The 14,291-nt window shown below is 44.9% G+C and overlaps 1 protein-coding gene across 2 annotated transcripts in view; it reads right to left on the bottom strand.

Moving 5' to 3' along the window:
* The window catches only part of LOC148501069 (uncharacterized), a 116,250-nt gene that overhangs the window by 33,456 nt on the left and 68,503 nt on the right, over positions 1-14,291 (bottom strand). The window lies entirely within an intron of this gene.

The following is a 14,291-nucleotide window of genomic DNA, read 5'->3' as shown; positions in this document are numbered from 1 at the left end:
ACAGAGTGGACAGACCAATCGTGTGAAAATAGGTGTATTTTGTGTGTTCTGCGACCCCGATGTGCGTCCACGCTGCCGTTTAGTTGGAACGCAGATAAATTTTGCAGAGAGATCTACGATCTTTTGAGTACAATGTGATACACTTCTATGCATCTTATCCTATGATCGTAACGATCAATCGTACACCATTTGACCACATCTTATGAAAAATTTCAAGGGAAGAATTTCAAGGGCAATCGTACAACTCATGTTACCAACTTTGAATCGCACCGTGTATGGGGGCCTTTAGTCAAGTGAAAGTTATATACAGATATATACATATACTGAGAATTCATCAAATAAAAAAATCACACAAAAATAGATCAAATTCATCCAATTAAATGTATCATAAAAACAATTGGTATAAAGTGCCAATGCAAGAGTTATTAATCCTTCACGCAATATAAACCTACATAACTGTATATATGTATCAAAGAGGGACAGTTTAACGTTGCTTATGTGGATTTATTTATGGTCCGTCCACAGATTGGGATGGTTAGGCTCTTCAAGTGGGTATATGAATACTATGGCAGTACTCCCTTGTTCCTGCACGTTGGAATCCGTCTCAAGCATATGCGGCTTGTCTCTTTCCTCTGTCAGCTTAGTTTCCCAGTGGTATGCTGGTCCGGATCGCCTCGAGGTGTCTGTAATGAGTATACGATGCAAGGTAATGGGAGGTCACGTGGTGGGGGATCGTTGATGTTGTCAGGGATATCCTCCTTGATTGAACCATGTTGGTAACTCCTGCCTTCTAACGCATTTCATCCAAAGGGCATCGTCAGAGACGAAGCGCATTAGTTGGAAAGAGTTACCAACATGGATTAATCGAGGAGGATATCCCTGCCGACATCAAGGATCCCCCACCACGTGACTTCCCATTGCCTTGCATCGTATACTCATTACAGACACCTCGAGGAGATCTGGACCAGCATACCACTGGGGAACGAAGCCGACAGAGGAAAAAGACAAGCCGCATATACTTGAGACAGCAGGAGGACAAGGACGGGAGGACTGATTACCAGTAAGCCACACAAAATCGGGATGCCACTCTTGAATACTACCAGCACACACGGATGGGTGACTGATCATTAGACTATAATATTAGGGCAGAGCATATAGCAGGAAGATACTAAAGCGGATTTAGCACAGCTTGTATGCACTGAAGTTTATTTTGACATCATACGGGATCCCCTATCTGGACAAACTGATCCCAACATGCAGGAACGAGGGAGTACTGCCATAGTATTCATATACTCACTTGAAGAGCCTAACCATCCCAATCTGCGGATGGACCATAAATAAATCCACATAAGTAAAATTAAACTGTCCCTCTGTGATATATATATATATATACAGTTATGTAGGTTTATATTGCTTGAAAGATTAATAACACTTGCATTGGCACTTTATACCGATTGTTTTTATGATACATTTTATTGGATGAATTTGATTTATTTTGTGTGATTGTTTTATTTGAGAATTCTCATTTTATGTACATCTTTGCATATATTTTATGTATCTTTCACTTGACTAACATTCTTCTAACATAAATATTTTTTACATATTGAATACATGTTTGGTGCCCAATTTCATATATGAACATTTGATCTATTAGTACTAAGGGGGGGACCCCTTACTATTGAAAAGGGCAACAGAACATTTACATATTTTGCATCATAGCCAACATAGGATAGCGCAGTCTGAATTTTTTTCTATTATAAATACAGGTTGAGTCTCCCATATCCAAAATGCTGGGGACCAGGAGTATTTTGGATAACGGAATATTCCGTATTTTGGAATAATTGCATACCATAATGAAATATTTTGGGCATAGGACAAAAATATACACACAGAATGCATTTATGTGTTATATACACCTTATACACACAGCCTGCAGGTCATTTTATACAATACAGGTTGAATCTCCCATATCCAAAATGCTTGGGACCAGGGGTATTTTGGATAACGGAATATTCCGTATTTTGGAATAATTGCATACCATAATGAAATATCTTGGGAATAGGACCCAAATATACACACATAATGCATTTATGTGTTATATACACCTTATACACCCAGCCTGCAGGTAATTTTATACAATATATTCATTAATTTTGTGGCTCAAACAAAGTTTGTGTACATTTTATACAATATTTTTAATAATTTGTGCCTTAGATAAAGTTTGTGTACATTGAACCATCAAAATTCAAAGGTTTCATTATCTCAGTCATGCCAAAAAAATTCCGTATTTCGGAATATTTGGTTATGGGAGACTCAACCTGTACTGTACAATGTATTGATTTACAGTCACACCACATTTTTAAATTACAGTTATTATAATAACTAATTAGGAAGTACAGTGTAATTAGGAAGTCTGCTTAGAAGTACTGCATATCCTAACTTAAAATCATGATCCTAAACCACCATGACTTTCCCATGACAACTTAAATCAGGTATGTAGCAAATGGGTCCTGATAAATGCACAATCAGTAGGAAAAGTAAATTTTTGGTGACCTGTGGATATATTGGGTCTGAATCAGAGGTGGAAGCAATGTTCACAGAGTTTAGTGTTGTTTTCCAACCTCGCATATGTAAAAGCCTAAAAAAGTCACACTGCGCATTCGTCCTGATGGTGTGCCTACAAATACGCAGTGGCGATCAGACGCTCGCGTGAAAAACTGTTTAGGATATGCACAGGGCGTTACTGGGTGGTGACTGAAAGGCAACAGGGGGTGGAAATTGAGGACACGCAAAGATAGCATATTATGGGTGTGTTCAGGGCCGGCCCTAGCCCAAATTTTTTGGTAAGCGAGTATTTTTTTGGTGCCCCCCCCTATGCAGTGCCCCTTTTACAGTGCCCCCGGTAGTGGTTCCCCCAGTGCAGTGCCACTTGTGCCCCCAGTAGTAAGCCCCTTATATAGTGCCCCAGTAGTACTTCCCCCCATGCAGTGCCCCCAGTAGTGGTACCCCCCTATGCAGTGCCCATGATATAGTGTCCCTAGTAATAGTCCCCCCTCTTGTAGTGCCCCCAGTAGTAGCCCCCCTTGTAGTGCCCCCAGTAGTATTTCCCCCCCTTGTAGTGCCCCCAGTAGTATTTCCCCCTTGTAGTGCCCCCAGTAGTATTTCCCCCCTTGTAGTGCCCCCAGTCATATTTCCCCCCTTGTAGTGCCCCCAGTAGTATTCCTTCCCTTGTAGTGCCCCCAGTAGTATCCCCCCCTTGTAGTGCCCCCAGTAGTATTCCCCCCTTGTAGTGCCCCCAGTAGTATTTCCCCCCCTTGTAGTGCCCCCAGAAGTATTCCCCCCTTGTAGTGCCCCCAGTAGTATTCCCCCCCTGTAGTGCTCCCAGTAGTCCCCCCCTTGTAGTGCCCCCAGTAGTATTCCCCCCCTGTAGTGCTCCCAGTAGTCCCCCCCTTGTAGTGCTCCCAGTAGTCCCCCCTTGTAGTGCCCCCAGTAGTATTCCCCCCCCTTGTAGTGCCCCCAGTAGTATTCCCCCCTTGTAGTGCCCCCAGTAGTATTCCCCCCTGTAGTGCTCCCAGGAGTCCCCCCCTTGTAGTGCCCCCAGTAGTAATCCGACCCCCCCACAGTAGAGACATAATAAAAAAAAACAAAAAAAAAACACTTACCTGACACCCGCTCCTGCTCCTGGTCCCGCCGCCGAGATCAGCTCCTCCGTCCGCCGCTTTGCATTATGGGAGTGATGCGTCATGGGAGTGACGCGTCACTCCCATTACCCACTGCGGGAGCCGGAAGATGTCCACCTCTGGCAGTGGGAGCAGCAGCCGATGAGAGTCTGTCTGACTCTCATCAGCTGCTAAAGCAAACACACAGCTGCCGGAGCCGGCGGCTGTGTGTTTGTGCTGTGTAGCACTGACCGAACTCCGTCCGGTCAGTGCTACACATGCGGTGCAGCCTGTGTCACAGAGACACAGTCTGCACCGGGGCCCGCATGGTGCGCAGCTGAGGCACCCTTCACTATGTGCGTACCATGCGTAACGGGAGAACCGGCCCTGGGTGTGTTTTGGCAGTGTCACGGACGTGTCGGTAAAAGCGTTTGTGTACTGCTTAAATATGAGGCCATACAAAGACTTAGAAACTGCACTTTACATAGGGTTGGTGAAAGATTCAATGGTGCAACTGATGTTCGCCTCTTTACGCACCAGACAGTAATGCAGTGTGTATGGATGCTGAAAGAGGGGGTGTCAGGGAGGGCATGGCTTGGCACAGCATGGAAGCCTCCGGTCTCCTGCGCGGGTGTGTCCAGTGTCTTGCTTCTCCCTCCTGTCTGTGGGCGCTTCTGTTCAGCGCGGGCTGCTGGTGTGCCCGCTGGTCTCTCCCTCTCCTGTTGCTGTGTGGTGCCCGGAGCTCCCCGATCTGCTGGCGCAGGTGCTGGGGGTGACTGCCTCCTCTTGCTGCTGCTCCTCTGTTCCTCTGCTGTGTCCCGGGTCTGGTGAGTCTCACTGCAGACACCATCTTGGATGACTCCTGGAATCCTCCTGTGCACTGCTCCTTCACTATACTTATCCTGCACAGCGCTGTTCAGTGGATGCAATTAATCACTCACAGTGCCTCCATTTACAGTGATATTTGTTTGATTACACTGCATTCACCTTATTGTGGGTCCCTGCTACTATTATTGCCCCACCTCCTCTATTTTTTACAAGTGTGTGAATATCCTCATAATATATATTTTACCATGGGGAAAACTGGCACTGCAGCTGGAGCTGCTGCCAGGGTAGAAAAATATGCTAGAAATTTTCAGCCACCTCAGTCTTTTAGCCAAAGTGTTGCTGATCCCCCTTCTCCTTTATCCGTTGAGGGCGATACTGACCATAATGTAATGGTGCGTCACATTCTACTCAGCAAATCCTAAAGGCTCTCTACATCTGAGCAGCGACTCACCGATAAAATTGGTCAAGTGCAGATTGATGTGTCCCTGCTTCATCAGGATTTACAGAAAATAAGGGAGAGGGTTGGCGAAACAGAACACCGTATTTCTGATCTGGAAGATGCTACCTCACCTTTAAAGCATAAAGTCAAAGAGTTGTCTTCCCAAGTTGTGTCCATCCAGGCTAATCTTTCTGATGTTGAAGGTCGGCTTGGGCATAACAATATCTGTCTTATTGGGCTTCCTGAGCAGGCTGAGGGTTTAACCCCTGAGAAATTTCTGGAGGACTGGCTATTTCAATTATTCACCTGGGAAGCTTTTAGTCCTCAATTCGCTGTAGAGCGTGCTCATAGGCTCCCTTCTAGGCCTCCTGCACCTGGAGCTTCTGCTAGAACCTTCATCGCCCGCCTGTTACACTTCAAAGATCAGGATGCCATTCTCCAATTGGCCCGTACTAAGGGTCCGCTGCAGTTCGAGAATCATTGTATTTCAATTTTTCCTGACTTTGCATTGGAGGTGCAGAAGAGTTCTCAGTTCTTGCAAATCAAGCGTAAATTACGTGACTGTAATATTCAGTACTCCCATGTTATATCCTGCAAGACTGCGAGTGGTGCACAATAATACTACTCATTTTTCCGCTAACCCCAAAGATGCAGAGGTTTGGCTGGAGCGTCAGCCCCGTGCTCCTCGCTGAAGTGTCCTTGTTTCAAATTGTCTGAATCTTTTTTTGCTCTCTTGTTCGCCTTCAGTGCTTGCTCATATGCTTCTACAAGTTTCTGTAGTAATCCATGCATGTTTCCATGCTTTATTATTTGTCATTTAGTGTGTGTACAGTATGTTATATTTGGTTTCTATATTATGTCGGCCTATAATGTGTTAATTATAACATAATACGTCTTATTCTAGTTTATGGTATATGCTTTTGCTATCAGTTCTATACAATATTGTTTGTTCCACCAGGAGACTGATTATGGTTTAATAATTTTTTTTTTTACAATAGAGTTTACTGCTGAATATAGTAATAGGGTTTATTTCCTATACCCCTTTTACTCTGTGCTCTATATAGGGTTTAGTTAGGATTATTATTAGCTAGTTCTGTTAGTCTATAGGGGGGGGGTATTTTAGGGCATGGGGATTGGGTATACCTTAGGTTTTGAAGGATATACAGGGTGGGTTAGGGATGGGTTAGTTTATTTTGTTTTTTGTTTTCTTTCTTTTTTTTAAGTCATCAGTGCATATGTGTAATTGTTTCTCTCTTAATTCTTATTGCTTCTCAAGGTATACTATATTAATTATTGCTGACTCAGATGCTTGGGCCCGCTTTGAGCCCTCCCACTGTATTTTGGTTCCTTTCTGTTTCCTGTTTGTCTTATATTATCCTGTTTTTATTGTTTTCGATGAGACCCCGTGATTGCGGATGCTGGTGATCTCCGCCTCCTTGGTTGGAATGTTTGGGGTTTAAATGATAGAATTAAGCGTTCTCTTGTTATGTCCCAAGTTAAGAATATCATGCTGAAATTATATGTCTTTCAGAAACTCATTTGTATGGTAGCAAAGTTTTGGCACTTGAAAAACCCTGCACATGTATTATTCCACAATCTCACATGATGCCAGGGAGGTCTCGGTTTTAATTAAAAATTCATTACACTTTCACCTAGAGTCTAGTCTAGTCGATTCCCATGGGAGGTTTGTTTTCCTCCGGGCTACTGTTAATCATATCCTCCTCCATATATTGGCTGTTTATAGTCCTCCTCCGTATAATAATGAAGTCAATTGTCAGGCTGCTATATTTGTTGCTCAATCCCCTGGTAACCCTGTGATATGTTTGGGTGACTTTAATAATGTACTGGATCGTCGATTGGACCGGTGGAAGGAGGGTGTTGATTCTTCCCTGTCCTCTCCTTCTCCCACTCCATTTGCCAATCTTATTGCTGAACTGGGCTGGATTGACGTTTGGCGTTGCAGGAATCAATTTGCCGCTCAATATTCCTGGCAATCCACTTCATTCCATACTTTATCTCGTATCGATCTAGCATTGATTTCCCCTGATATATTATCCATGGTATCTGAGGCAGCTTATCTGCCCAGAGGTATCTCAGATCATTATCCTGTATCACTTACTTTGAGCATGTCTCGGGATAGGGCGGTCAGGTTTTGGAAGCTGCCCCCATTCTGGCTGTCCATGATTGGGGCAGGTTCTGACCTTGTTGCAGCATGGGAGGGCTTTCAATTCAACCCAAATCCGACTATTGGGTATGATGCATTTAAGACTTATATGCGGGGTTCCATGACTACAAGAGTTTCTGAAATTAAAATGTATAATAGGAAGGAGGAGTCCCATCTTGAGCTCTTGTGCTCTCAATTGGAGACTCCATATATCCTATCTCAATCATCACTTGATCGTGAGTTGTGGTTGAGTGCACAGTGGGAGTGGTCGGATTGTCTTTTTGAAAAATCCAAACGTAGGCTACTTTTCTCTAGACATAACCAATATTTTCAGGCTGAAGTTGGTGGTGGCTATTTGGCTTTCTTAGCGAGAGCGCACTCTCATGCTAATTTTATACCAGAGCATTCATGATTCTCGGGGTCAGCCATGTTATTCGGGGGTTGGCATCTCTGAGGTATTTTATGAATATTATTCTTCTCTGTACACTTCCAGGGTTTCCTACTCTGATGACCAGCTTCAGAACTATTTGGACCAGATTGTCCTACCGCAGCTTTCTCAGGAAGCTATTACATGCCTGGATGCTCCATTCACTATTGAGGATATTTAGGTTGCTATCTCTTCCCTCCCCGCTTCCAAGGCTCCTGGCTGTGATGGGCTTCCTGTGGAGGTGTACAGAAAATGTAAGGATTTCTTTATTCCATATTTATTGGATTTATTTAATTCTCTATTTGATTGGGTATCCCTTCCTCCTTCTATGTCTGAAACAATTATTGTTGTATTAGCTAAGCCTGGGAAGAATCCTACTCTTCCTGAGTCTTATCGTCCTATTTCGCTGTTAATCACAGATGTCAAGATATTAGCCAAGATACTTGCCACACGTTTGAACCTAGTAATTACGTCACTCATTCACCCCGACCAGACTGGTCTGTTAATGGGTATACGTCAGCTCCTTTTCCAATAGCGAGGGGGACTCGCCAGGGTTGCCTGCTGTCTTCTGCTCTATTCGCTATGGCTATTGAGCCATTGGCCTGTTTATTACGTGCAGATCCCGATGTTTGAGGTATTAAGTCTGGTGTGGTTGAGAATGTTGTGGCCCTGTCTGCTGATGATATGCTCCTGTTTTTAGAAGATTCAGGGAATTCGTTGCTATGCATTATTAATATGTTTGGTGTCTTCTCAGGATTACTTATTAATTAAAGTCTAACATATTCCCTATTTCAGGCTGCATTTCTGAACAAGAGCGGCTGCCTTGTCCCTTGCAGTGGACCATAAGATTTAAATATCTGGGAGTTTGGATTGTACCCCTAGCTTCAGTATATATATATATATATATATCGCAAAATATTGACCCCATAACAACTAATTTTAAAGCAAAAGTCCATGTCAGTTCTGGGATGTATAAATTTATTTAAGATGTCTATTCAGCCCACATATTTGTATATTTTGCAGCACTCTTCAGTCTTTGTCCCCAAAAGGGTGTTTTCTGTTATTGATAGTATCCTTTCCTCCTTTATTTGGGGTCATGGACCTGCCAGAGTGTCCATTAAAGCCCTTTATAAAACTAAAGCCTGTGGAGGTTTAGGCCTCTCTAATTTTCGGTTCTATTATGTAGCCGCTCAGTTAGTTCCTCTGTACGATTGGGTGTCCGGCTCTGCTGTTTCAACGATGCTGGGGTTTCTGGCTGAACGGATTGGATCCTTCTTTACTCCTTTATTATTTTTCTCTGTGGTATGTCTACTTTTGGATTGCCCTCTTTACTCTGTCAGGCTCTGTTGGTTTGGCGTTACACCCATATACTTTTTGACTGGTCTGATTTCGATGCTGATTCTCCACTATGGTTCAACAGCACCTTTCCTGAACTATTTAAGCTGTCGTTGGATAACATTTGGCTCTTGAAGAGTGTTAAGTCTATAGGCCAGTCTATAGGCCAGGTGTATGATAATGGGAGCCCTTCTCCTGAGGCCATGGCCTTTTTTCAGGGGCACTATCTTTATGTCCCTACTTAAAAAATGGGGGGAGGGAGCACCAATGCTCTCTCTGGCACAAGGCACCAAAAAGTCTAGTTACGGCTCTGCAGTGTGTATGGATGCTGAAAGTGGGAGTGTCAGGACGGTAATGCAGTGTGTATGGATGCCGAAAGTGGGAGTGTCAAGACAGTAATGCAGTGTGTATGGATGCTGAAAGTGGGAGTGTCAGGACGGTAATGCAGTGTGTATGGATGCTGAAAGTGAGAGTGTCAGGACGGTAATGCAGTGTGTATGGATGCTGAAAGTGGGAGTGTCAGGATGGTAATGCAGTGTGTATGGATGCTGAAAGTGGGAGTGTCAGGATGGTAATGCAGTGTGTACGGATACTGAAAGTGAGAGTGTCAGGACGGTAATGCAGTGTGTATGGATGCTGAAAGTGGGAGTGTCAGGATGGTAATGCAGTGTGTAGGGATGCTGAAAGTGGGAGTGTCAGGGCGGTAATGCAGTGTGTATGGATGCTGAAAGTGGGAGTGTCAGGACAGTAATGCAGTGTATATGGATGCTGAAAGTAGGAGTGTCAGGACGGTAATGCAGTGTGTATGGGTGCTGAAAGTAGGAGTGTCAGGACGGTAATGCAGTGTGTATGGGTGCTGAAAGTGGGAGTGTCAGGATGGTAATGCAGTGCGTATGGATGCTGCAGGGGCGGATCAAGACTTTCTTTTAGGATGGGTGGTTTAATAATTAATCCTCCCTCTTCCTCCTCTCTAGTCCTGACTCATCCCATTTCCAGTCCCAACTCCTCCCCTTTCCAGTCCCATCTTCTGTAGGCTCTGCACATCTTCCACCACTCAGAGCGCTGTTCCCAGACCAGCTGATCGCAGTGGCCATTTTCCAGTCATTTTTAGAGCGCTTGACCCTCGCTCCGACATGGGACTCTGAAGAGGTAAGTATGCTATGGGTGCCCGTGTGCCCCGCACACCCTGCACCCATTATAGATACGCCCCTGGGTCCCAGGGCTTGATTCACTACTGATCGCAACTGTGATTACACATGCAATTGACCGATTATTGCATTCTGCGCATGCGTATGCACATCGGTGCATGTGCGGGAACCGGCCACTGCGATCGCAGTAACTACGCAGATCCATCGCAGAGTGATTGACAGGAAGTGCTGTTTGTGGGTGGTGATGGGGGGTGGTCGGCACAACCCAGGTGTGCCATTGCCTTTGAACGTCGTTACAGGGATGTGCATATTTTATCCAATGCGATGCCATATGCAGCTTTAGTACTCATAGCGTTGCGATGAAGTCAGCAATTCCTGATTGACCTCTGACCTTGTGCAAGTGTGCGTGCGGCTCCAATTGTACTCGATCTTACCGATGGTTTTGCAGTCTTGCTAAGGATTACAGATGTGTGTAAGGTAAAGTGGGCATCCTTGTGTTGTGCTGTGACAGCATAGCGATCGCAATGGATTAGCATTCTATTGCAGTTGAAATGTGCGCGTAATTGCTATTGCAATCCATTATATCCAGTTCCTAGATCTGGTAAACAAGTCTCCTATACCATCTTGCACACCAGTCTGGTTTTTACCACTGAGACTTGTTCCTGTAGCCACCTTCGGTTCCAGCCTATAACTCCAACCATCGGTCTCATCCGATGCTTCCAACATTGGACTCTTATCAATTAAGTTCCTCAATTCATCAACATTGGTTCCAACCGATCAAGTTTATGAATTCATCAACGTCAGTACCAACTGATTAAGACCCTGATTCAGAGCCGGACGCTCTGACAGAACGCTCACTCTGAATCAGGGCCGTCCCTCTGAATTTTAGAGCGGCCTCCTGGCCGCTCGAATAGCTGTGGGTGACCACCCACAGCTATAGCGAGCAGCCAAAAAGATGGTCGCGATGGTCAAGACCATCGTGACCATCGGGCTTGCGACGAGTCCCTTGTGGTAGGGTCTTGTCTGCCGCAAGCCCTGGAGTGCTTTCGGCTCTATCAGAGCCGAGAGCACTCCCATTGACATCACTTGTGATGTCAGTGGGGCCGGCCCTAGATGGTAGGCGTTCCCATGGGAACGCCTCCGTCTGGGCAGCCACGCCCACCAAAGGGGGCGTGCTGTCACTCACCATCTACAGCACGCCCCCTTTGTAGCGAGACCCATAGTGACGGCTTGGCCGTCGCTATCCGGGTCTCGCGCATGCCACGACGGCGCCGGCTCCCTCATGCGCATGCGCACTTGGCCAACATCGACCCGCTTGCGAGTGTTACGCGCTCGCGAGCGGGTCTGAATTAGGCCCTAAGTTCATCAATTCATCAACATCGGACTCAAATCTATCAAGTTCTTCAATTCATCAACATCGGTCTCAAACTGATCCAGCCCTCAATCCAGCATCATCGGTCCCAATCTGATTCTGCTCAGTCATTCAGTATTATCATCTCCATTTCTCATTCCAACCTGCTGTTTTAATAAAGACATTCTATTTCTGTCCTCGCCTTCAGGCCCATAACCCACTGCTGAATCTTTATCTCCATCTTAGCCTCCCACACCTGTTCCTACCTAAACTAACCCTAAGGCGTGACAGTTTGTACTGGCCCTATGGATCCAGCCGAGAATCAGGCACAAGCTGCTGCATTTACACCTGATCTTGTTGCTCGCCTAGAACACCAAGAGGTGATGCAGAGTCAGGTGGTACAGTTCCTCCAAGAACTGACTAACCAGCTGGATAACATCCAATCCACTCTGAGAGGCTCAGGAGCTGCCACTTCATCCATTCCAATTTCTCTGGTTCCAGTTTCCTCAGTGGCACCTCATCTGCACATTTCTACTCCTGTAAAATTTTGATGGGTACCCCAAAAATTGTAGGGACTTTCTAAATCAATGTGAAATACAGTTTGAGCTCCAACCCAGAAATTTTCATACAGACTGTCCCTGTGTATAATCTCCCTATTATCTGGATCCACCTTAGACTGGTGAAGGATGGAAAAGATTGGATCCAATTCTAACATCTTACAAGGAATTTGTCACAGCATTCCGCCGAATCTTCGATGAGCCTGGGAGAGTGTCATTTGCATCTTCAGATCTTCTACGGCTAAACCAGGATTCAAATTTTGTAGGCTAATATCTGGTGCATTTTCAAATACTGGCATTAGAACTCTCTTGGAATGATGGAGCATTCTATACAGCCTTCTGGAATGGCTTATCCAACAAAATTAAAGTTGTTCTTGTTACTCGTGATCTCCCGGACAAGTTAGAGGACTTGATCTCCCTGTGCACCAAGGTGGGCTTACGTTTTAAAGAATGTGCTATTGAGAGAGGGAGATTCATTGATCCCAAACCTCAAGCGACAGTCTAGCCTCAGTCAGTTTCTTCTACCAAAGAGCATCCGATGCAAATCAACTGTTCCCGCCTTTCACAGGAAGAGCACAGAAGACAACAATCTGAGAATCTCTGTCTATACTGTGCTGCTCTTTCTCATCAGCTCATCAATTGTCTCAAGCATCTGGGAAACTCCAGCTCTTAACTCGGCAAGGAGAGGTTAAGTTAGGAGTAGTTCATTCCTCTCCAAAGAAAACTGATTGCATTCTCTCAATTTCTCTTTAAGTGGCCAAGTGCTTCAAGCAAGTCTCTGCTCTGTTGGATTCAGGCGCAGCTGGCAACTTTGTCACACTCGAATTAGTCCAGCGGTGGGCATTACCAACCAAGAGTCTGCTTCATCCTATCTACCTCACAGCGGTTCATGGAAGCCACATCGTAGGGGGTACAATTACCCTTCAGACTCGACCTCTCCGAGTCAAGATTGGTGCTCTGCACTGTAAACTTTTAAGATTCTTGTCATACCCAGGGCTTCGCATTCCATAGTTCTGGGCTTGCCCTGGCTCTGTCTGTATAATCCTCAAATTTACTGGAGAACCTCAGAAATCACTGCTTGGGGATCATCCTGCTTTGGTTCTTGCCTCCAAAAAGTTCTTCCAGTATGCTCTGCAGTACCATCTCATCCGGATACTCCTCATCATCATCAAGAATTCACTGATGTTTTCAGTAAAGCTGGTGCTGATATTTTTCCTCTTCACCGTGAATGGGATTGTCCAATTGAATCAATCCCTGGGATATCTCCTCCCAGAGGGTGAATTTATCTGCTATCGCTCCCAGAAACAAAGGCCATGACTGACTATATCCAAGAGAATTTGGAAAAAGGGTTCATCCTCCCTTCCACCTCTCCCGCTGGTGCAGGCTTTTTTTTCATCAAAAAAAGGATGGAGGTCTTTTTGACCAAGTCAGTGGAGCCACCATCTTCACCAAATTGGACTTTGCGATGAGTATATAATCTCATACGAATTCGGGAAGGAGACGAGTGGAAGACCGCATTTAACACCCACGACAGTCACTACGAGTACCTCGTTATGCCCTTTGGTCTCAGCAATGCTCCAGCAGTATTCCAGCACTATGTCAATGAGAACTTCGGCAATCTGTTGTACAAACATATTGTTGTCTATCTTGACGATATTCTTATATTCACCAATGATCTGGAAGAACATCGCCAGCAAGTGAAGGAGGTTATGACACATCTCTGTTTCAATCATATCTACTTCAAATTGGCGAAGTGTGTCTTTGAGGTCAAATCTATAGCCTTCCTGTGATATATCATTTCAGGTTCTGGTCTCAAAATGGAACCAGGAAAGCTCCAAGCTATTCAGGAATGACCACTTCCTAACATTCTCAGAACTGTTCAACGCTTCCTAGGGTTTACAAACTATCACAAATTCATAAAGAACTTTTCCACCATCATTGCACCTATTACCGTCCTCACCCAGTAAGGTGCCAGTCCACTGCAATGATCAGAGGAAGCAAAGGAAACCTCCCAAAAATCATACAGAAGTTAAAGTGCCTTGACAGTCCCCAGCTGGGCAGTTACTTACTCTCTCTGTTCCACATTAACCATGGTCACATCTGTTGATTGACTTCATTAATGACCTTCCAGTTTCAACACCATCTGGGTGGTAGTTGACTGGTTCACCAAGATGGCTCACTTCATACCCCTCACCGTTCTTCTGTCAGCTCCAAAGTTGGCTCAATTATTCATATAATAAATCTTCAGACTCCATGGACTACCTCTGGAAATCATCTCTGACCGGAAAATGCAGTTTGTCACCAAGTTTTGGCATTCCTTGTGTTCTTCACTTCAAGTCAAACACAATTTCTCCACTGCCTATCACCACCAGTCTAATGACCA

This window comes from Taudactylus pleione, unplaced genomic scaffold (assembly GCF_031769625.1).
Source record: "Taudactylus pleione unplaced genomic scaffold, aTauple2 ptg000535l, whole genome shotgun sequence".
Lineage (NCBI taxonomy): Eukaryota > Metazoa > Chordata > Amphibia > Anura > Myobatrachidae > Taudactylus > Taudactylus pleione.
This window is presented reverse-complemented; position numbering and strand designations above follow the sequence as displayed.